Source organism: Quercus robur, chromosome 3, assembly GCF_932294415.1.
Source record: "Quercus robur chromosome 3, dhQueRobu3.1, whole genome shotgun sequence".
Lineage (NCBI taxonomy): Eukaryota > Viridiplantae > Streptophyta > Magnoliopsida > Fagales > Fagaceae > Quercus > Quercus robur.
This window is the reverse complement of record NC_065536.1, coordinates 20374716-20397448: the sequence shown is the minus strand read 5'-3', so window position 1 is coordinate 20397448 and position 22733 is coordinate 20374716. Positions and strand designations below refer to the sequence as shown.

General features: G+C 35.9%; 1 pseudogene; it reads left to right on the top strand.

Moving 5' to 3' along the window:
* Positions 1-559: 559 nt before the first annotated feature.
* Positions 560-22493, top strand: LOC126719379 (acetylajmalan esterase-like; annotated as a pseudogene).
* The last annotated feature ends 240 nt before the right edge of the window (positions 22494-22733 follow it).

Genomic DNA, 22733 nt, shown 5'->3' with positions numbered 1-22733 from the left:
GATCAGGGAAGATGAGCTGAGCTGCTGGGTTAGAGGTACAGAATTCACCTTAGATGCACATGACATTGATGATGTGCTAGGTCTTGAGGGGTTAGAAGATTATGAGTTTGTCAACTATAAGGATAGAATGCTGTCTATTGAAACTGTATAACAGAGGATAGGTGGACAAAGAGAAGGGAAATTCTTGAATACCACAGCTTTTCCAGTAGACATGAGGTGTCTCACTATTATTATGATGTTTAACCTCTATCCCATAAAGAAGTTGACTACAATCAACAATGCAAGAGCAATTTTTCTGATGGAGCTCAAGGAAAAGACCTTCATTGATATCAGTTCCTACATATTTGATACAATTATGGATGAGACTAGAACCACTTCTAGGCCTAAACTGATCTTCCCTAGTTTGCTCATGAGAATTTTCAGAAAGAAGGGTGTTGCAATCCCTCGAGACATCAGTCCCATGTCTACACCTTCAGCAATTAACAAACAAACCTTTAAAAGGATAAGTGTTCTTCTTCCAGGTGAAGAAGATGAAGGTGATGAAGGAGAGGGTGTTCCAATGGAGACTGAGGCAGAGGCAGCAAGCCAGGCATCAACTTCAACATCCAGAAGGAGTGGCAAGAGGACTAGAGCATCAACTTCTTCAGCTGTACCTCAAGATGCATTTCAAGTCATCCTGGATAGACTTAATGGACTCAGGGAGGTCCAAACAGAGCAGTCTGAGAGGATGGCAGCCATGCAGGACCAGCTGGATATTCTCTCTGCAAAATTTGACAGCTTCACCACACATCATGGGTAGTGACCCTTTGGCCATTCCGGTCAAAAAGGGGGAGAAGTTTTTGAAGGGGAGCACTATGTTAAGGGGGAGCAGTCAAAAACACTGTCTATCTTGCTTACTTTATCTTATGTTTTGGATAATCTGTTGTATATGAGTTTGATACAATGTGGTTATGGTTATTATCTGTTTCTAACTCAGGGATGTTTTTTTTTTTTTTTTTAAACTTGGTTTACTATATATATATATTGTTGATGTTTTTCAGTATTTAATGTGCTTTGTACCCATGTTGCTTTTGTAAGCTTTTAGGGTTCCTTGTAGGCTTTATGGTTTGTACCATGCTTTATGCAGCCTTTATGTTTTTGTTAAATCAGTACTTCTATCTAAATGTCATGCATTTTCTTATTAAGTACTGTTACTCTTGTGCCCTTGTAGGATTGTTCCTAGATGTATATACTTAGTGTATTATGCATTGGTTGAGTGTTGGGCATACAAGTAACTTGCATTGTTCTTGTTAACTTGTATGTTCAAGTGTTCATTCCTAGTGTGAATAAGCATTGTGATCACTACCTTGTAGTGATTACTTGTTTGATCAAGCCATGGTTTGTTTCTTAACTCCATCTTTGCTTGATCACTTTATGTCTGTTTCATATGCATTTTATGTTTTCTGCATACAATGATCATGGTGTATTGTTGTGTTTCAGGAGTTTCATGTTCATTTGATTCAAGTGCTTCACAGTTTCTAGAATTAGGTGTGAGTGAGTTTTGCTCAACTGTTCCCAACTCACATGTTAAGTCTAGAGTCTGTTTTAGGGTTTTGTCACGGAATAGTCAAAGGGGGAGATTGTAAGGTTGAATTTAATCAACCATCTTGTTGGCTTTATTCCGTGCCAAATTTGCTTGTAATTCAGCAATTAGTAACCCTGTATTTATGTGGGTTTGTTGTAAGGGTAGTGAGTGAGATAGAGTGTTGAATGCTCAAGAGTGTGCAAGAAAACAGAGTCTCGTGGCTGGATCTCGCGGGTGACTCGCGGCTGCAAACCGCCAGAAGCAGCACACGTGCCAAGCATGCCAGAAGTTAAAGTGTCATGCTAGCTGGAGCACTACAGGACAAAATAGGACAACTGGCCGTTCTGTTATCTCGCGGCTAGATCTCGCGACTCAGTCAAGCCGCGAGCCAGCCCTGTTTTGAAAAACCTGACGTTTCACATTCCATTCTTACCCCAGTATAAATACCCCTTATACCAATAAAATAATGAGAGCTTCTAGAGAGAATTTTGAGAGAGAAACCCTAGAGTAAAACAAGATTGATTCATCCATAATCTTTACATAAGAGACTCTTCAAATTCCTTAACTCTCTTCCTCTCCATTGTTAAATCCTTGAGAAGCATTTTACCAAAACCTTTTCTCACCATATCCATTACTGTGAGAGGGTTGTTTGGTGTTCTGGGAAGTAGTTAGGAAGGAACCAATTTACATTGGTTGATGCTATGGTCAAGTAGCAGAATCCGGGAAGCTAGAAAAGAAATAGGTTCGACGCAACCTCGTTGGAGCAAGAAGCTTGGAGGGCTTAGGTACACTAGGTAGATTAGGCTTGGAGGGTCTATTGCTGTTCATGTATCCCAACTACATTTTCTAGTGGATTGTTTACCGCTTGGAGGGCGGCGGAGAGGTTTTATGCCAAGGGCTTCGGTTTCCTCTTCAATAACACATCGTGTGTTGTCCTTGTGTTTGCATCTCTCTTCCCTTTATCTTTGCCTTTTATTTTCTGCTGTGGATGTGATTTTAATTGGCTTAAATTGTTTACCAATTCTGTATTAAGGTTTAGTTCATGTTCCGCACATTAATTGTTTGATATAGAGCTTGAATTGGTAATTTGTAAATTGGGGGTCTAAACGTTCAAGGGTGTTTTTACACTATTTGAACTTTCAGATGATTAATCACTGACTTGGTATGATTCTGCCTTTATAGCCCCTTACTATTATAAACTTGGTTACTAGTTGGTCTTGTACTTGGTACTAATGTATTGTTTGTTGAATATTTTTTTGTCTATTGTAGGAGGATTGTAATTTATTTTGTAAAGAAGGCAGCATTTTGGGAATATTTTGGAAGCTTTTTTGGACATATCGTTTTTCTAACTTGTAACAATACTCAACTGTCAATGCTTATAGAAAAGAAATCTTAGTTCATAGGTTTTCTTTTCTATTAGTTATAGACTTATAAACTATAGAGTAGTTATTTAATGCTTTGGAAAAGCTATTTTTTGGAAATACCTATGGCATTTGATTGTTGTAATTAATTATATAGCTTGGAACATTGTATAACTAGCAAGCTTTCTACCTTATGGGTTACTACCCAAAAAACTTGCAGTGACTGCCTCTATGTTACTAAGTATATATATATGTTGGAATATTGCAGTATAGTATTATCTGTTGTGATTTATTTTATCGCTGGAAATATTATTTGTTGTAGTTTGCAGGTTTTATGGGTGTTGAGCAGTTTACTGCCTAGGTGCTTATTGTGTTGTTTAGCAAATTACATATTATTTTTTGTGTTTATTTTTTGTTGTTAATGTGGGAAAGATTATGTATTGGGATTGATAGGTGCTTCTTGTTTCAGATCACAAGTGACTAAAAAATAAGAAAGACTTTTTGGTGTGTTATGTTGATCACAGGTGATAAAAAGAATAGGCCTTATTTGGGCCTTTTTTATTTGTCCTGATTGAAGACCCAATAGGCTTAGTTTTGTTAAGCTGGAAGCCCTATTTTAAAATAAATTAAGTAAAAAGGCCCAAAAAAATGAATTTTCCGTAATTTTAACTATGGCAAAAAGTCCGGCCCAATTTCAGGAAACTGATCCAACTGGGTCGAGTTCAGTTTGGGCCCAAAACTGACCCGGCCGAACCCGTGGACAGCCTTAGTTCTACCCGGTAAGTCTCAAACTTGGCTTTTTGATTCTACTTGCTGCAATCACTTGACACCTCACTCGTCCTTATTCTCCAAACTTGACCCTGCACCACATCCTCTAAATATTCATATAGCTGATGGTTCCACCATGCATGGGAATAGTCTAGGTTTTGTTTCAACCTCTAACCTCTCTGTTCCTAGAGTCTTCCATGTACCTGACCTATCCTATAATTTGTGCTCTGTGGGACAATTAGTTGAACTAGGTTATCGCCTTATTTTTTACTATTCTGGGTGTATTGTGCAGGATCCAAGGACGGGGTAGGAGCTTGGGACCGGTCATAGAGTTGGGCGTATGTTTCCCGTGGACAATCTTCATCTTTCACCTGTTGCTCCTATTTCTATTGCTGCTGCAGTTTCTTCCTTACCTTCTCTCGCACTTTGGCATTCTCGTCTTGGTCATGCACCATCTTCTCGGGTACAATAGTTAGCTTCTAAGGGTCTATTGGGTTCTGTGTCCAAAGACAATTTTGATTGTACTTCATGTTAGTTAGGAAAACAGCCAGCTTTGCCTTTTAATAACAGTGAATCCATTTCTAATAGTATTTTTGAGTTAATTCATTCTGATGTTTGGGGACCTTCTCCTATTGCTAGTATTGGTGGATCTCGATATTTTGTTGTTTTTATTGATGATTATTCTCGTTATAGTTGGATCTTTCCTATGAAATCTTGTTCTGAAATTTTACCAATATACAGCAACTTTGCAAAATGGTTGAACACAATTCTCCAAACGTATCAAAACTTTTCAATCTGATAATGCTCTTGAATATATTCAATATGCGTTTCAAGCTCTGTTACATTCCTATGGCACTGTACATCATCAAACTTGCCTAGGTACCTCTCAACAAAATGGTCGAGCCGAAAGAAAACTTCGTCATATTCTTGACACTGTTCGTGCTCTTCTTCTTTCTGCTAAAGTTCCTGCCCCATTTTGGGGTGAAGCTGCTCTTCATGCTGTTTATGCGATTAATCGCATTCCAAGCGCTGTCATCCATAATCAGACTCCGTATGAGCGTCTCTTTGGGTCACCCCCTGACTATCATCACCCCCTGACACTGTTCGTGCTCTTCTCCTGTTTCGTTCTTATTCAGCCTCGTGAACACAACAAACTTGAGCCTTGATCTAGACTTTGTTGTTTCCTTGGTTATGGTGAAACTCAAAAAGGGTATAGGTGTTATGATCCTGTCTCTCATTGTCTTCATGTTTCTCGTAATATTGTCTTTTGGGAACACCGATTGTTTGTTGAACTCTCTCACTTTCGTTCTTCCCTGACTACCTCCTCTGTTTTAGAAATCTTTCCAGATGAGTGTCTTATTCCTTCTACAAATACTTTTGATCCTCCTTTGGACTTCTCTCTAGATATTTTTGATGCTTCTCCAAGACAGGTTGAAGATGAACAGGTTGAAGACGAGCTACCCCACCTTGAGCCTGGGTCCTCTGCTCCTGCTCCGCCTGAAGATCCTCCACAAGACATTCCACCTCACCATTCAACCAAGGTAAGATTCATTCCTACACATTTACTTGACTATCATTGTTACATTGCCCTTACTACACTTCACGAGCCTCAAACCTATCGTGAGGCCTCCACTGATCCTTTATGGCAGATTGCAATGAAAGAGGAACTTGATGCATTAACCAAAAACCATACTTGGGATCCGGTCACTCTCCCTCCTGGACAGTCTGTGGTTGGTTGTAAGTGAATCTATAAGATCAAGACTCGCTCTGATGGGTCCATTGAACGCTACAAGGCTTGTCTTGTTGCAAAAGGTTTTACACAGGAGTATGGGATTGATTATGAAGAGACCTTTACTCCAGTTGCTCGTATCTCATTTGTTCGTACCCTCTTAGCTGTTGCTGCTGCTAGTAAATGGGATCTTTTCTAGATGGATGTTAAAAATGCTTTCCTTAATGGGGATCTGAGTGAAGAAGTCTATATGTAACCCCATCCTGGTCTCTCTGTTGAATCAAACAAGGTTTGTCATCTTCGACATGCACTTTATGGTCTTAAACAAGCTCCACAAGCCTGGTTTGCCAAGTTCAGCTCCACTATCTTTCGCTTGGGTTACACTGCCAGTCCATATGATTCTGCCTTATTTCTTTGTCGTACTGATAAAGGCACCATTTTGCTTCTTCTATATGTGGATGATATGATCATAATTGGTGATGACCTCAGTGGCATTCAAGAACTAAGGATTTTCTCAGTCAGCAGTTTGAGATGAAAGATCTTGGACATCTCAGCTATTTCTCGAGTCTTGAAATTATTCATTCCACAAATGGTCTTTATATTACTCAAGCCAAGTATGCTTTTGACCTTTTGTCTAGAGTTTGACTCATTGACAACAAGACTGTTGACACTCGAGTTGAACTTAATGCGTATCTGACACCCTCGGGGGGAAAACCATTGTCTAATCCTTCTCTTTATAGACGATTGGTTGGCAGCCTAGTTTATCTCACAGTTACTCGTCCAGACATCTCCTATGATGTTCATCAGGTGAGCCAGTATCTGTCTGCTCTACGATCAACTCACTATGCTGCTGTTCTGCGCATTTTTCGATACCTGAAGGGCACTCTCTTCCATGGCCTTTTCTACTCAGCTCAATCTCCTCTTGTACTCTGTGCATTCTCTGATACAGATTGGGCAGGAGATCCCACTGATCGCAGGTCCACTACAGGTTATTGCTTTCTCCTTGGTTCTTCTTTGATTTCTTGGCGAAGTAAGAAACAAACTTTTATGGCCTGCTCCAGTACTGAAGCAGAATATCGTGCCCTTGCTGATACCACATCTAAGCTCCTTTGGCTACGATGGCTTCTTAAGGATTTGGGTGTGTCCACATCCTCTGCTACTCCCCTTTATTGTGACAACCAGAGTGCCATTCATATTGCTCACAATGACGTCTTCCATGAACGGACTAAACACATTGAGATTGATTGTCATTTTATCCGTTATCATCTTGTCCATTGTGCTCTCAAGCTTTTCTCCGTTTCCTCCAAAGATCAACTTGCAGATATCTTCACCAAGTCACTTCCTAAGAAACGCACTCGTGATTTGGTTGACAACCTCAAGCTGGTCTCACATCCACCTTGAGTTTGAGAGGGGCTGTTAACGTATATTATGTTATGGGCTTTAGGCCCAGCTAGATTACTTGTATAGCACACTCGTACTTGTATAGTACACTCGTACTTGTACTACACTTTACTTGTACCGCACACATATGCCTCCTATATAAAGGGACTGATGTATATTCTTTGACTGAGAAATACAACATAATTATTCAGTATTTCTAACAGCAAGAAAAATAAAACATTCACCAAAAAATTGAAAGAGAGAGAGAAATAATCTTTTTTTTGTGAGGGAAAATTATGCATAGAAATATAGAATAGAATAGATAACGAAAATTTTATAGGCGAAAATCACATTTTCATCCCTACATGTTCAAGCGATTCCCACTTTGGTCCCTAGATTTTATTTTTACCATTTTTAGTCCCTATCCTTAAAAACGCTTCCCGTTTTGGTCCCTGCTGTTACATCAGAGACGGAAAATGCACACGTGGCAAACGGCAGAATTAAAAAAAAAATTAAAAATATTTTACTTTATTTTAAAATAAAATAAAATTTTAGTTATCAATAATTTTAAAATAAAAATATTAAAAATTTTAGTTAAAAATAAGTTCTTCATGTTCTTCCCCCAAGAACATGATTGCCTAGAAAAAAAAAAAATACACGGTCAGATCAAAAACAAAATACCAACACTCAAAGCCAATCCTCATCAATAAAATACACCAAAACACAATTATGAGCTAGTCAGATCAAACCATGGTGACCATCAAACTGCAGTGACCATCTGGGTTGAGAGAGAGAAGATCAGATCTCAAAAAGAATGTTGGCAACTGATGTTCTATTTGGACTCTGAAGCAAGTGTTGACAAATAGACCTGATCTGAAGTTAGTTGTAATGAGTGCTACTCTTGAGGCTGAAAATTTTCAGAGTTATTTTGATGCACCACTAATGAAAGTTTTTGGGAGGCTCTCTCTCTCTCTCTCACATAAATCACCATCACCCTCACCATCGTGGGTTTGAATCTGGTAGACAGCGGTGTATTTACTGTTATGGGTTGCTTTGGTTCCAATTTGTTGTGTTTTGGGTTTGAAGTTGTGGCTTTCAATAGATGTTGATTCAGTGATTTTGGGTTTGAATCAGTGGCGGTCTAGCTTGATTTCGGTGGTGCTGAGTTGGTTTCGATGGCTGGGACTTGCTTGAATTGGTGGTGAGTTGGTTTGAATCGGTGTGGTTTAGCTTGATTTTGGTGGTGCTGGGTTAGTTTTGGTGGTTGGGGCTTGTTCGACTTTGAATTGGTGTGGGTTTTCAGTGGTGCTATGTTGTTTTAGTGGCTAGAGCTTCTTTGAATCGGTGTGGGTTGGTTGTTTCAATGGTGCTAGGATGTGTACGGTTGGCGCTTCTTTGAATCGGCGTGGGACCTATTAAAGTAGTGCCTTTGCATTCTTCCCTTTCTTCGGCTATGCAACAGAAGATGTTTGAACCGGCTCTACCTCCTGTGAAAGAGAGTGAATGTTGTTTTTTGGGTTTTGTTAGTTGATTGTGATAGAGTATCTGAGTTTGATCATGATTTTGTATATGTTTTTGCTTGTTTGGATGCTAAGAAAATGAAATAAAAGAGAAAAAAAATCTTGAATTTCTTATTTTCTGGGCAACCATGTTCTTGGGGGAAGAACATGAAGAACAATTATTTTTAACTAAAATTTTTAATATTTTTATTTTAAAATTATTGACAACTAAAATTTTATTTTAAAATAAAATAAAATATCTTTAATATTTTTTTAATTCTACCGTTTGTCACGTATGCATTTTTCGTCTCTGATGTAACGGCAGGGACCAAAATGGGAAGCATTTTTTAGGACAGGGACTAAAAGTGGTAAAAAAAAAAATTTAGGAACCAAAGTGAGAATCGCCTAAAAATGTAGGGACGAAAATGTGATTTCCGCCAATTTTATAATAAGAGGATAAGAATAAGAAGAAACAAATAAATGATGATAAAGGAAAAGATAAAGAATGATATTTAGGTAGATGGTAGTGGGGCGATGAAAATGTGAAAGGAATGAGAAATGTTGAAAAAAGTGTAAATGTTAAAAAAAATGAGTACGATTTTATAAGGAGATTTTTATTTATTTGTATTTAATTAAAACATTATATATTTAATTTTTTAAAAATTAAAAAAATGAGAAAATATTAAAAATTTAATGATATGGAGGATATGACTGAATTTAAATGGTCAATTGTAGTAGTGCTATTGATGTTAGCTTGAATATATATATATATATATATATATATATATAAAATTTTATTTTTGCAACATGAAAAATGATAAACTCTATCCATGTAACTAAATTAAAGTTACTTTATGATGTTGAGTTAACAAAATGAATTGGTGGTTACCAGAAAGCTAAGAATTTTTTTTAATGGAATAACCTGAAAGTTGAACATGAATTGTCTTGTTTTATTGCTTGTCATTTGGGTGAAATTGAAGCCTCGCATAAATTAATGAAGTCTCATTAGACCTATCAACCATTATAGCTCAAAGAATACCAATAACAAACACTTAGCATAAATCAGTACTTACCCTTCGCAAGTCAAGAGGCTACACATACAATCTAACATACATCATTACCCAACAATATTTCAACTCACCACACAGCAAAGTAATCATGCGAATGAACTTTGAAATGTCCATTTGGTGTTACAATTGATAGTATGTAACTTTCAGGAAAAAATATGTAGCAGTGGTAAATTAAACAACAACACTATTCAACTACTCAAATTTATCACTATATGAGGAGAACATGAATTTATTATGACCCCTTTGTTCCTTATGTTATAGTTGATTTTTAATTCAAATGATTTAGATGACCTAATTAGTAGAGTATATGCTCCACAAACTTTCAAAAGATTAGAAACATTAGTTACAAGACAGACTAAACATTAGTTTCTTTCACACTACTTTTAAGGAACAATGTATGGCTTAGAGGAGTCGATCCCTATAAAGCAAATTATTGTAGAATTTATTTTACTTTTATTTTAATTTTCATATTAATTGCTCAATAGAATCCATGGCCTATACAAAATTTAAACGGTTGGAATTAAGAAGAAATAGATTTCTAAATATATAAATAGAATAGTTTTTTTTAGAAGTCAATCACTGCACATGAGGAGAGAAAAAAAAAATCAAATGAAAAGATAACGTATCAAGTCTAAAAGGAATTTTATAGAACAAATGTCATATTGTACAAAAATAACATATATAGAACAACTAAATAGGTGAATTCAAAGCAACCCAAACTAAGAATTTAAAGAAAAACACATGTAATAAAATTAAAGAGAGAAAAAAACTTAAATCACAAAACTAAATTGCATCAGCTCAATATAAAGTTCTAAAGAACACAACAATTATCAACCTAAAGCAGAGATGCAAGAAAAATAAAACTTTCACCAAAAAATTGAGAGAGAGAGAGAGAGAGAGAGAGAGAGAGACCTTTTCTGTGAGGGAAAAATATGTAAAGAATGGAAGAGAGAATGACAAATTTATAGTAAGAGTGTGTGAATAAGTAAAGATGAAGAGTGATATTAAGGTAGAGGGTAGTGGGGAGATGAAAAGGTAAGGTAGAGGGTAGTAGGTAGATGAAAAGTGATATTAAGGTAGAGGGTAGTGGGGCGATAAAAAGGTAAGGGATAGAAAAAGGTTAGAGAAAGTGTAAATATTAAAAAAAAAGAAAAGTAAATGTTAAAAAAAAATTATAGGAAAATTGGATAAAAAAATGATAATGACGTGAACGTTGATATGACTTAATTGGAGCATAGCAACAATAAATGATATGCTTCAACATTTAGATATATATAGAGAGAGAGAGAGAGAGAGAGAGAGAGAGAGAGAGAGAGAGATTATAATATTTAAATATATTGAATTATTTAAATTTAATTATTCTCATGTTCCACAATGTTTTTCCAAATTAGAAAATCTAACTTTTTTTTTAAAAAAAATATCACTATATGTAAGTGTCTTGCATCTTAAAAATTGCCCTTATAAGCTTTCAAGAATTTAAATTTGAATAAAATAAAAGTTTAAAATTTTTGAGAAGTCATAGATCAACCTATTCAATTGGACAAGCATTTCGGGATAACAAAAAATGAAATAATGGACAATCAAGATGAGACTATGGAGTATGAAAATAAATATTTGTAAAATAAAACAAAAACACTTTTACAGTGTCCTCTTTTATAATTTCTCATATGTATAACAATTTCAAAGCACTTTATAACTGTATAGCATGCCAAATGCTAACAACATTTTAAGTTAAAGGCTCCTTATTGGGACAAAATGGGCTTCTGCCCTTTTGGGGAAAATTAATTAGCCTTTTTCCCTTCTTCCCAAACTAAATAGGGAAATGTCTCTCTTTTGAAAATCAAGTTTCTCAAAATCGAGTTAAAAAAAAAAAAAAAAAAAAATTCTGGAGACTTATAGTGACGTTTTTAAGGACCTATAGTGACGTTTTAAGGACCTATAGTGGCGTTTTGTAACTTGATATCCATGAAATCGAGTTATAGGCAATAAAAATTGCCTATAACTCGATTTCATGGATATCAAGTTACAAAACGCCACTATAGGTCCTTAAAAACGTCACTATAGGTCATTGAAAATGTCACTATAGAACTTAACTCGATTTTGAGAAACTCGATTTTCAAAAGAGGGGCATTTTCCTATTTAGTTTGGGAAGAAGGGCAAAAGGCTAATTAATTTTCCTGAAAAGGGCAAAAGCCCATTTTGTCCCTCCTTATTGAGAGAGAGAGAGAGAGAGAGAGAAGAAGAAGAAGAAGAAGAAGAAGAAGAAGATTACAACTAAATATCTAATTTTTACAACATTTCTAAATGAGCTCAAACAATCAAACTGAACACAATCTAAAGGTTATTGGGAGAGGGACTTAGGGTATAATTATTGATATGTAATTTGTGTTGACAGTATCCCATTTTGCAACCAAGAGTCGATTCATCGTCCAAGGGTAATTTTATCTAGAAAGGTTAAAAATGTCATTTGAATCATTAGATGAGCAAGAGTTTAATTCCAAACATCAGAGACTCAGAGTTTATAATAATTGAAATATCATTTTTAGTACAAAAATTGGAGTCTAGAATTGAAAAATTAAACCACGATAAATTTCAATGAACAAAATACATTCTTGAAATTTAGCTAAATCTCTAATTTTTACAACAATTCTAAATGGACTCAAACAATCAAACCAAACACAATCTACAGGTTGTTGGGAGAGGGACTTAGGGTATAGTTATTGATGTGTAATTTGTGTTGACAACCCATTTTGCAGCCAGGAGTCGATTCATCATCCAAGAGTAATTTTATCTAGAAAGGTTAAAAATGTCATTTGAATCATTAGATGAGCAAGAGTTTAATCCTGAACATCAAAGGCTCAAAGCTTATAATAATTGAAATGTCACTTTCAATACAAAAATTGAAGCATAGAATTGAAAAATCAAACCACAATAAATTTCAATGAACAAAATAAATTCTTGAAATTTAGGACAAGATGCATGTGCTCATTAATTATGATTGGTTTTTTTAAAAAAATAGTTGTAGTTAGTTATGTTTCATAATTTCATTGGTTTAATCTTAAAGACAACAATACAAGAAAATGTACAAGATAATTCTAATGAATAATTGTTGTTTTTAGCCAAATGGTCAATTATCTTCCTAAAAAAATAATTAATTATAATTTTAAAACTCTAATTATTCCATAGAATAATTTGATCATATATAAAGTGGAAGAAGATCAAGTCCAAAACTCCTACTTCCCCAAATCTTATAAGAAAATTGGGAGGGAAAAACAAAATCAAAATGGAAGAAAATAGGGTTCAAGATGTAGACCAAAAATAAATCTTCCGCTTAAACCAAGGTGGTCGATACCATACCGTACCAGCCGATACTGCCAGTATGTACTATACAGGTACGTGCATCGATACCGAAACATCAACGTTTCATAGCGGTTTAAATATTGGCAGTACTGGCCGTGTATTGATTGTACCGGCCAATTTCTGGTGTTTCAGCTGGTACCAGGCATACCGGGCGGTACAAAAATAAGTTTTTTTTTTTTCAATTTTGTAATATGAATTTTTGTAAAGGTAGAATGGTAACTTATTTGCATTAACTTATTAGTATTATTTGTTTTCTTAGTATGCTAAAGTCTAAAATCTAAAACCATGAATAATTTGTTCTAAATTGAGGTAATGTTTTATGGTAATTTTTTATTTTTATTATAATATATATTTATAAATATAAAAAATAACGATAAATCCGAAACGATACATCAGTATTGACCGGTACTGTAATATATAGATTTATTAGTCAAACTAGTACAGCTTCCAGTACGAGATTGACTCCCTTGGCTTAAACACTAAGACCATCATCATTCTTTCGAAACATGTTCTCAAAGATTAAATGATCATAAAACCAACAAAATTTAAAGGTGTCGAATATTTGACATTTCACCAAAACACCTTTAACCAAAAGCTGAAGTTCCAATCAACGCATAAAACATTAAAACCTCTATAATTCGGCAATCTGATGCTTAGATGTTGAATTTTAGTAATTTTTTCTCGTTTTCTGATTGTTTCTCTGATGCTATCATTTTGGGAGGAAAATTTACTTTAGATAACATTAAAGGAAAGAATCCTAATAGATTTCTATGACCCAAAGACCTTTTCTCATTAAAAAGAGGAGAAACTCAACTCATTTATGGGTGTTTTGGTTGAAAATTATGATCTAATTCACTAGAAAGAGAATTCATCCACATTTGTGAAAGAAACTTTCCCAATATAGCCATGAAAATTAGAGAGAGACTCCTCTTCTTCTTTTTTGCTGAATAGAGAGAGACCCAGAAATTTTGGTTAATATCCAAATCCAGCCCAATAACCTTTTACCCATGATGAAACAGTATTACTCGGAATTTTCCGGTTGAATCGGGTAGGATACCCATGGCCCTATGAGTTTGGCCATCCCTTGGCCATCCCTAAGCACATGTTTGCAATAGCCACCAATGCACTCCAAAACACGACTCCTCCATTCCACGTAGGGAGGAAGTTCATGGATCGTGACAGTAAGTGAAAAGCTGGGCATTTATAAATGCTTAAACCCAAGAATTACAATCTCGAAGATCCAAGAATATTGCATTAGTTAGGGTTAAACGTATATTTGTGCATCCGGTTGCAACTAATACTGATTGTTTATTTCTTAGTTGTTGGAAGTTAGTTATGGTATGATGTAAAACAAGGCTTTAAAAATTTTCACATAAGCAAATAAACTAAAATTAAATGAAAAAATTGATGGCAAATAGAATAAATATTTTTGAAAACTTTTTTTTTTGAGTAAAATATTTTTGAAAACTAGATTGTGTAAGATGAGATAAGATGTTTCTCAAAAAAAGATGAGATAAGATATCTTGAATTACATTAATCCGTGCATGACATAGATTTGGTCTTTTTTTTTTTTTTTTTTTGAGAGAGTTTCAATTTATGGCGTTCGCTTCTTTATCATCAGATCAAGACACTAATTGATTTTTGGTGTAGGCAGGGATTGAACCCCAGATCTTTTATTCAACCATTAGAGACTTTACCAGTTGACATAGATTTAGTCTTAATAAGCAATCCATGAGATTAGTTTTAAAGAGCGAGTCAAACATGATACTCATTGATCATTATGATAAGATTTGCATGTTTAGGCTTATCTTGAAAAAGATTTGCATGTTTAGGCTTATCTTTTCCATATTTGATCTTTACACCTTGTGGACTAATAATGATTTTTCTACTTTTTACTTGTTTGTATACAAGCCACCTTGCAATTACGATATGTCTCCTCACAAGGTCAATTACTTTGATATCTTCATCAAGTCTCCTCCACCAAGTCGCTTTCGTAATTTAGTCTCCAAATTTTGGTTGGTCTTACTTCACTTAACATGAGTTTGAGGGAGTTTGAGGGGAGTTGTTAGTACAAGCCCAACAAGCTACAGGACCATGGAACTTTAATTACTTGTATCACACTCTTATTGTTTATATAGACATGCCGGTGTACAGTATTACATATAATTCAATACAATATAATTCAGTCTTTAACATTATTTATTAAATTATTTTCTCATTTTTGAAATTATTTGATAGTTGGATGAAAACAAAATTGGCAATTAATTCCTAGGATACCAATATTTGGATTGGACAAGATGAATGACTAATACCTTTCCGCCTTTCCACTTAGCTTCCAAGCTTAGACCAAGGGTTTATATTAGTTTTCTTAACTTCCATGTAACTTTCTTTTTTCTTAGATTGTAACTAAAAATTAAGGCAATGAATTTTTTTTAAAAGATTGTATAATTAAGCTATGTGATGTAATTTTCATATTTTTATTGAATAGTGTGATTTTTTAATGAAATAAAGATATATTTTTTTCTTTTCTTGATTTGTTCCTAAAAATAGTCAAGTAGCAAATTTACACTAATAAAAATAAATTATCTAAATAATTATAATTTGTTTTTAAAAACTAAAATCCAATTTAATAATTAGTTTAAACTAACCTAATTCAACACTATATTTATTTATTTATTTTTATTAGAATGATGACATTAAAAGGTGGGAGCTTTCAAAAGCTTGACTTCCATTTGATATTATAAAATAAATAAATAATCTGATTTTTCATATTTTTAAATGTAAATATTTTTAATTAAAATATTTTCAGCGGTTTGGTGTGACATAAACACCAAAATTTTCTTCATTGACTTTTCAAAGTTGACTATATTTTCGAACATTCCAAAATAAAATGGCTTATTGATAGTTTATACATTTGTTAAACACATAGTACACAAATTATTTTTTGAACTAAAATCATGTCTTGTAATTACTATTTCGGTTCAAATTATTTTTTGAACTAAAATAATGCCTTGTAGTCACTATTTTAGTTCAAAAAGTGAATTGGGTGTACTTTGTGTATGATAGGGTGGTGTGCCCAAATAAAATAGACAGGAAAAGAAGGTGGGGGGGGGGGGGGGGGGGATGGAGAGAGTAGTATTTTGTTGGGGTTTAACTTTAACTAAAATTTCTATTTTAGAAAGCTGAGTGATTGTTTGGAAATAGCTTATTTAGTTTTTTGTTGAAAGTGTGTCAAAGTATACTTATACTTTAAAAAAAAAAAATTAAGTAAAAAAATACAAGAATATGTGAAGTTTTATAAAACTGTACATAAAAACCAAAAGTTAAAGACTAAAAGCTGTAGTTAATGCCAAATAGGCTCTAATATCATCTCAAACTTGTGAATCACAGTTAACAGAAACTAGCATTTCTTATCCTTTAGTAGTCTCAGGCAACTCCTTGCACGAGGTGCTTGTATTTCATAGTTTCATAAACCATAACTTCCATAAGTAAAGTGAGTGCTTCTGTCTTGACTCTTGAGCAATGGCTAATACCAATGCAGTTTTCTCTTTGCTTTTCACTCTCACTTCTTTCTCTCTTCTTCTTCTTCTTCTTCTTCGTCTTCTTCTTCTTCCACATTGCATTGATGCTCATTCCCTTGAGGTTTGCATGTTTGATGCAATATATTAACTGGGGGACTCAATCTCTGACACTGGCAATTTTATTCATGAGGACCCAGCTTCGCCTTTTGCTCGACTTCCTTATGGCGAAACCTTTTTCAACAATGCCACTGGCCGGTGCTCCAATGGGTTGCTAATGATTGATTATTTTGGTAAGAATCAAACATGTTTTCATTGATGTTTGATAAGGGTAAAGTTGTGAATGTGAATACTCATGAATATAGTATCATGAAGCAACATTCAAAATAGACCTGTCAGCCTCACTTGTCATAAGTGGCAGTCAAACAGCTTTAGGATGTCTACAGATTTAGGAAGACGGGGTTAACTTGTCATAAATGGAAAGTTGACACTACTAAGCTGAAGGGAATAGGTGAAGTTGACGACCCTAACGAGGGAGTAGGCGAAGCTGATGACCCTAATGAGGTAGTAGGCGAAGCTGACGACCTCGACGAAGGAGTAGGCGAAGCTGACGACCCCGATGAGGTAGTAGGTGAAGCTGTCGACCCTGACGTGGCCTTGCTTGGTCTCCACATTTGTATATATAAAGAAATATCTTGCGCCCCACGCTTTGTGTTAATCAAAAAGACTCCTGCAAGGAAAGGATTCCAAAAAATACGCTCATGAGGATTCCTATAAGGAAAAGAACTCTACACCAAGGAAGAGAGGTCAACCTTTTACTACTATAAAAAGCTTCAATATCCTCACAAACAAAGGTACGCATAATTTACTTGCTCTGGCACTCTAGTATTGAGAAATTCTAACTTGACCTTTAGAGGGTATATAACCGGCACCACATCAGTGCTCTCTGTAAGGTCTTCTCTTTTTGTGTTGTGCAAGTGTTGTTTCGAGCACGTGAGGATCATATAGCTCACTAGTGATTTTTTCAGTATCATCAGTTGGCGCAGTCTAAGGGGAAACTCGTTTTGTGCTATTCTTAGCAATCTGAAAGCTATATGAACGCTTCCCGAATCAAGAGTTGCATTGTACTTACTCGCTCAATGGCGACCACCAATAACGTTCAGGGAGACGAACTACACCCAACTGCCCTTGAGAGACAAATTCAGACTCTCACCGTGGTTGTGGAGCGCTTTACTCAGCAAAATCACGATTTAGAAAAGCAGTTACGCCAGAAGAACGTGGGTCACGGCACTCAGCAAGAGGACCAAGAAGGTACCAGTGCTGAGTGAAGAGACTAAAAGGGGCCGGAAGGTAGTAATGCCCCAAACAGACCAGAGCGACAAGATATGAGCGGTCCATCCATCACTGATATGGCTCCACCCCACATTGTCACGGAGATGTAGGCGATGAAGGAATAGATGGACGTCATGATGAACGCTCTCAAAGGACGGGTGTCCAACGACCTTGATAATCTTGTCCACCGAACCGACTTGCCAGTCACCGCTTCCTTCAACTCCTTCCCCCTTTCCACCAAAGTTCTGTATGCTGCAGGTGGAAAACTACAACGGAAACAAAGACATTCTAGATTATTTAGAGTCCTTGAAGACCCTGATGCACCTTCAGGGGGTACCCAACGAGATCATGTGCAGAGCTTTCCCCACCACATTGAAGGGTCCCGCAAGGATATGGTTTAGCAGGTTGACGCCTAACTCCATCAATACTTTCAAGGAGCTAAGCGCCCAGTTTGCTTCGCACTTCATCGAGGGACACAAGTATAAGAAGTCTACAGTATGCTTGATAAGCATCAAGCAGCAGGAAGATGAGACGCTAAGGTTTTACATAGCACGCTTTAACAAAGAGGCGTTTTCAATTGATGAAGCTGACGACAAGATACTTGTAGCCACTTTCACAAATGGGCTGCGGAAGGGTGAGTTCCTATTTTCACTATACAAGAACGACCTGAAGACTATGTCGGACGTGCTTTACAGGGCAACCAAGTGCATGAATGCTGAAGACGCGCTTCTGACTTGAGAGAAGAGAGAAAGGCAGGAGGATACGCGACAGGACAGAAGGCGGAAGATGGCAAGAACTGGAGACGCTGGATGGACAGAAGCTACACCACCCGTGGAACACCAAGCACTTACGGAAGTACTACCAGTAAAAAGGATGGTATGAAGAGCAACACCCCTTTATTTCTAGTTTACCTTAGTGAATTTTAGCTATTCTTAGTTTTTCTATTTACTTTAGTTTTTGCTACAATAACTCTTTTAAAGCCCAAAGGGTAGGTCTTCGTTTTCTTTTTAAGAACTACTTTTTCTATGAATGCATGGTTTATTATAATAAGAGGAGTTTATTCAGACATGGCCAAAGTCGCCTACGGGTGGACGGCCACTACGCTAAGTCACCTACGGGTAGACGTGTGGCCAAAGTCGCCTACGGGTGGACGGTCACTACACTAAGTCACCTACGAGTAGACGCGTGGCCAAAGTCGCCTACGGGTGAATGGTCACTACGTTAAGTCGCCTACAGGTAGACGCATGACCGAAGTCGACTATGAGTGGATGATCACCATACTAAGTCGCCTACAAGTAGACGACTCACAAGGTGACGAGGTACCAACACTTAGTCACCTCAACAAGTCCACAAAGTGGAGGAATCCAAGTCTACAAAGTAGACGACCCTAATATGCAGTCCATCAAGTGGACGACCTCATCTTAAGAGGATGAAATGTTATCAAGTCCATAAAATAGACAAGCTTATTAAGTCCACAAGATGGACAATTTCATCCTAGGAGGATGAAAAAATTATGAAGTCCATAAAATGGACACAAAGTGGACAACCATGTGTTATTAAGTCCACAAGCTGGACGACTTTATTAAGTCCACAAGGTGGACGACCGTATTAAATCCACAAAGTGGACGACATTGACAAGTCCAAAGTGGACGACCTCATTCTAAGAGAATGAAAAATTATTAAGTCCACAAAGTGGATGAGTTTATCATTAAGTCTACAGATTGGATGAGTCAGTTAGTAATACCCACGAAATGGACGATTGTGCCAAGTCCCCAAAGTGGACGAGCCCATAGAGCTGACGAATTCGTCCACAGAGGATATGACTAATATTACAAGACGACGGTTTTAACATAAAAGATAATGAGATGAACAAGTCTACTGAAGAGATGAGTTGGAATTGTCAAAATGAAAAGGACTTAAACTCCATAAACCTGTCAGTTTAAGCTGACAAGATCATGGAGTGGGGGGCAGCTAATAAGGGTAAAATTGTGAATGTGAATACTCATGAATATAGTATCATGAAGCGACGTTCAAAATAGACCTGTCGGCCTTACTTGTCATAAATGGCAGTCAAACAGTTTTAGGACGTCTACAGCTTTAGGAAGACAGGGTTAACTTGTTATAAATGGAAAGCTGACACTACTAAGCTGAAGGGAATAGGCGAAGCTGACGACCTCGACGAGAGAGTAGGCGAAGCTGACGACCTTGACGAGGTAGTAGGCAAAGCTAACGACCCTGACGTGGCCTTGCTTGGTCTCCACGTTTGCATATATAAAGAAATATCTTGCGCTCCACGCTTGTTGTTAATCAAAAAGACTCCTACAAGGAAAGGATTCCGAAAAATACGCTCATGAGGATTCCTATAAGGAAAAGAACTCTACACCAAGGAAAAGAGGTCAACCCTTTACTACTATAAAAAGCCTCAATACCCTCACAAATAAAGATATGCATAATTTACCTGCTCTGGCACTCTAGAGTTGAGAAATTCTAACTTGACCTTCGGAGGGTATTTGGCTGGCACCACACCAGTGCGCTCTCTGTAAGGTCTTCTCTTTTTGTGTTGTGTAGGTGTTGTTTTGAACACGTAAGGATCATGTAGCTCACTGTTGATTTTTTGGCATCATCAATATTTATTTATTTTTTCTTTTTAGTTGTTGTTGGATTGTTTAAAAGTACACAGAAAAAAAATTTGTTGCATATATGTGTGTGTTTATATATATATATATATATATATATATTGGTTTTCTTTTTAGTTTCGGTTGGTTATTAAAGAACGCAGAAACTACTTTGCCTTTTATAGATTTCTTATAAGAAGAAGTTCTTTCAGAAAGATTAAAGAAGCAACAACCTGACAAACTGAAAACTCTGTTTCTTATCCACCCCATATATTTCAGAAAGATTTTTTTTTTTCTTTCTTTCTTTTGAATGTCATTTGTGTTAGTGTGGATTGGATGCTATTATTGTTTTCGAAGGAATATTTCTATTTTATAATTATGTTGTGCTTATGATAATGATGGTGTTCATGATTATGGTGATGACATAATTTTGTGATGGTACTTGTTTTCCTTCATCGTAATGTTCATCGGCCACATTAGGAAAACACATTTGAATGACACATATATAAGAATGTTCCCCTGCCAATCCTGTTTTGATTATATCTGTTCTATCATTATATCTACAAAATTTGAGTAGGGTGGGGGATTAATTTGTGATGCTTCTTCCTTGTCGATTGCTTACTATAAAGTTTATACTAGCTACATGCTTGTTTGAGCCTTGGAAGAATCCTTTGTTCTGTGTTTTCCGGCTAAGAATTATTTGTTATTTTTTGAATTTTTTATTAGTTGGGTACACTATGTAAGTTTGTTTTATTCCTTTGTTTGACTTCATTGCATATGTTAGAATTCAGAACCACCTAAAAAAATTAGTGTCAAACTACTAATTTATTTATTTATTTTTTGTTATGTTCTACAATTTCAGAGCTCTAGCAGCTGGACTGCCTTTTCTCCCACCCTACTTGGATCAAGACGCATCGGTTATTTGCAATCATGGGGAGAATTTTGCAGTGGCTGGAGCTACTGCTTTGCCCCCAGATGTTCTTGCAAAAAGGAATATATCATTCGCACCTACTAAATACAATCTCAATGTTCAACTTGATTGGATGTCCACATATTTCAATGGGATCTGTCACAATGCTGAAGGTTAGCCTCATTTGAATTAAGCATATAATACCAAGTCAAATTTATTATCTACAGTTTTTCAACTATTTTTTGTTTTTTGTTTTTTTAATAGATCGTGCTAAGAAGCTTAAAACAGCCCTATTCTTGGTTGGAGAAATTGGGGGGAATGATTATAACTTTGCATTCCTTCAAGGCAAAACATTTGAGGAGGTCAGAGACATGGTTCCAGAAGTTGTCCAAGCAATAAAGGATGCTGTTACAGTAAGTTTTCCTAGTAAACAAAATAAATTCCTTCTTTTTTTTTTCTTCCAAAATGACTTGCTATGATTATTGATAACTAATTCTCTATTATTTTGGTTCCGGAGGGTCATTGGTTATGGTGCTACCCGAGTGGTTGTCCCTGGAAATTTGCCAATAGGCTGTTTACCAATCTATCTTGCAATATTCCAGACCAACAATTCTGCTGCTTATGACGAATTTCACTGCCTAAAGGAATGGAATAGTTTCTCAATGTATCACAATGATCAACTCAAACAAGCTCTTGAAGATTTGAGAAAAGAAAATCCTAACGTTATTGTAGTATATGGTGATTATTACAATGCTTTCCAATCGGTTTACCGTAATGCTCTACTTCTTGGTGAGTCTCTCTCCACTTCTAACAAACTTCAAGAATATCTGAATCTGATGGAGAATTTTTTTTTGGGGTTGCGTGCAATTAATGGATAGGATTTGATTTTGAATCTATGCAAAAACCATGCTGTGGTGCTGGAGGTGATAATGACTTTAGCTTGACAAAAGCTTGTGGAGATCCGGATGCACCTGTTTGTCCAAATCCAGATGAACGCATCAGCTGGGATGGGCTTCATTTGACACAACGGGCGTACCAGTATATGGCTAACTGGCTCATCCATGACATCTTGCCCAACCTTCATCGCACATTTTAAGTTGGTTTAGTTTTGTGAGGCTGGAGTATAGTAAGTAGAAAAGTTCTACTTATATGGTTCTTTTAGAGAGTTTTATTATTTCGAGTTCTGTTTGTTTGAGTAACAATTAAGCTTTAATGTGTAGTAATACCAAATTCACTTTGAGCATTACTGTTATAAAACAAGGAAATTAATCAAATTCACTTTTCCTATTTAGGCTTTACTCAATTGACTTTAAGTGCAGCATATAAAGCCACAGACTGTCAATGTGTGATTTGTCTAGGAATGAATGATTTTCAGATTTTTTTGCTCTGTTATTCTTTCCACTTGTGTATTGCTGACCTGTTGCTTCTTTAGTATCTGAAACAGAAATCAAATTTATTTGTTTGCCTTTACTTTGATTAGATGAGTTTAATATTTTTCCTTGTTGAAAAATAGCAACTTGTTTGTAGAGTGATGATAATAACGCTAGTATTAACTCTAATTCTTTTTCTAGATTCTATTTTTCTTGCTCTGAACTATGTGATTTTTACATTGTTCAAAACTTCAAAT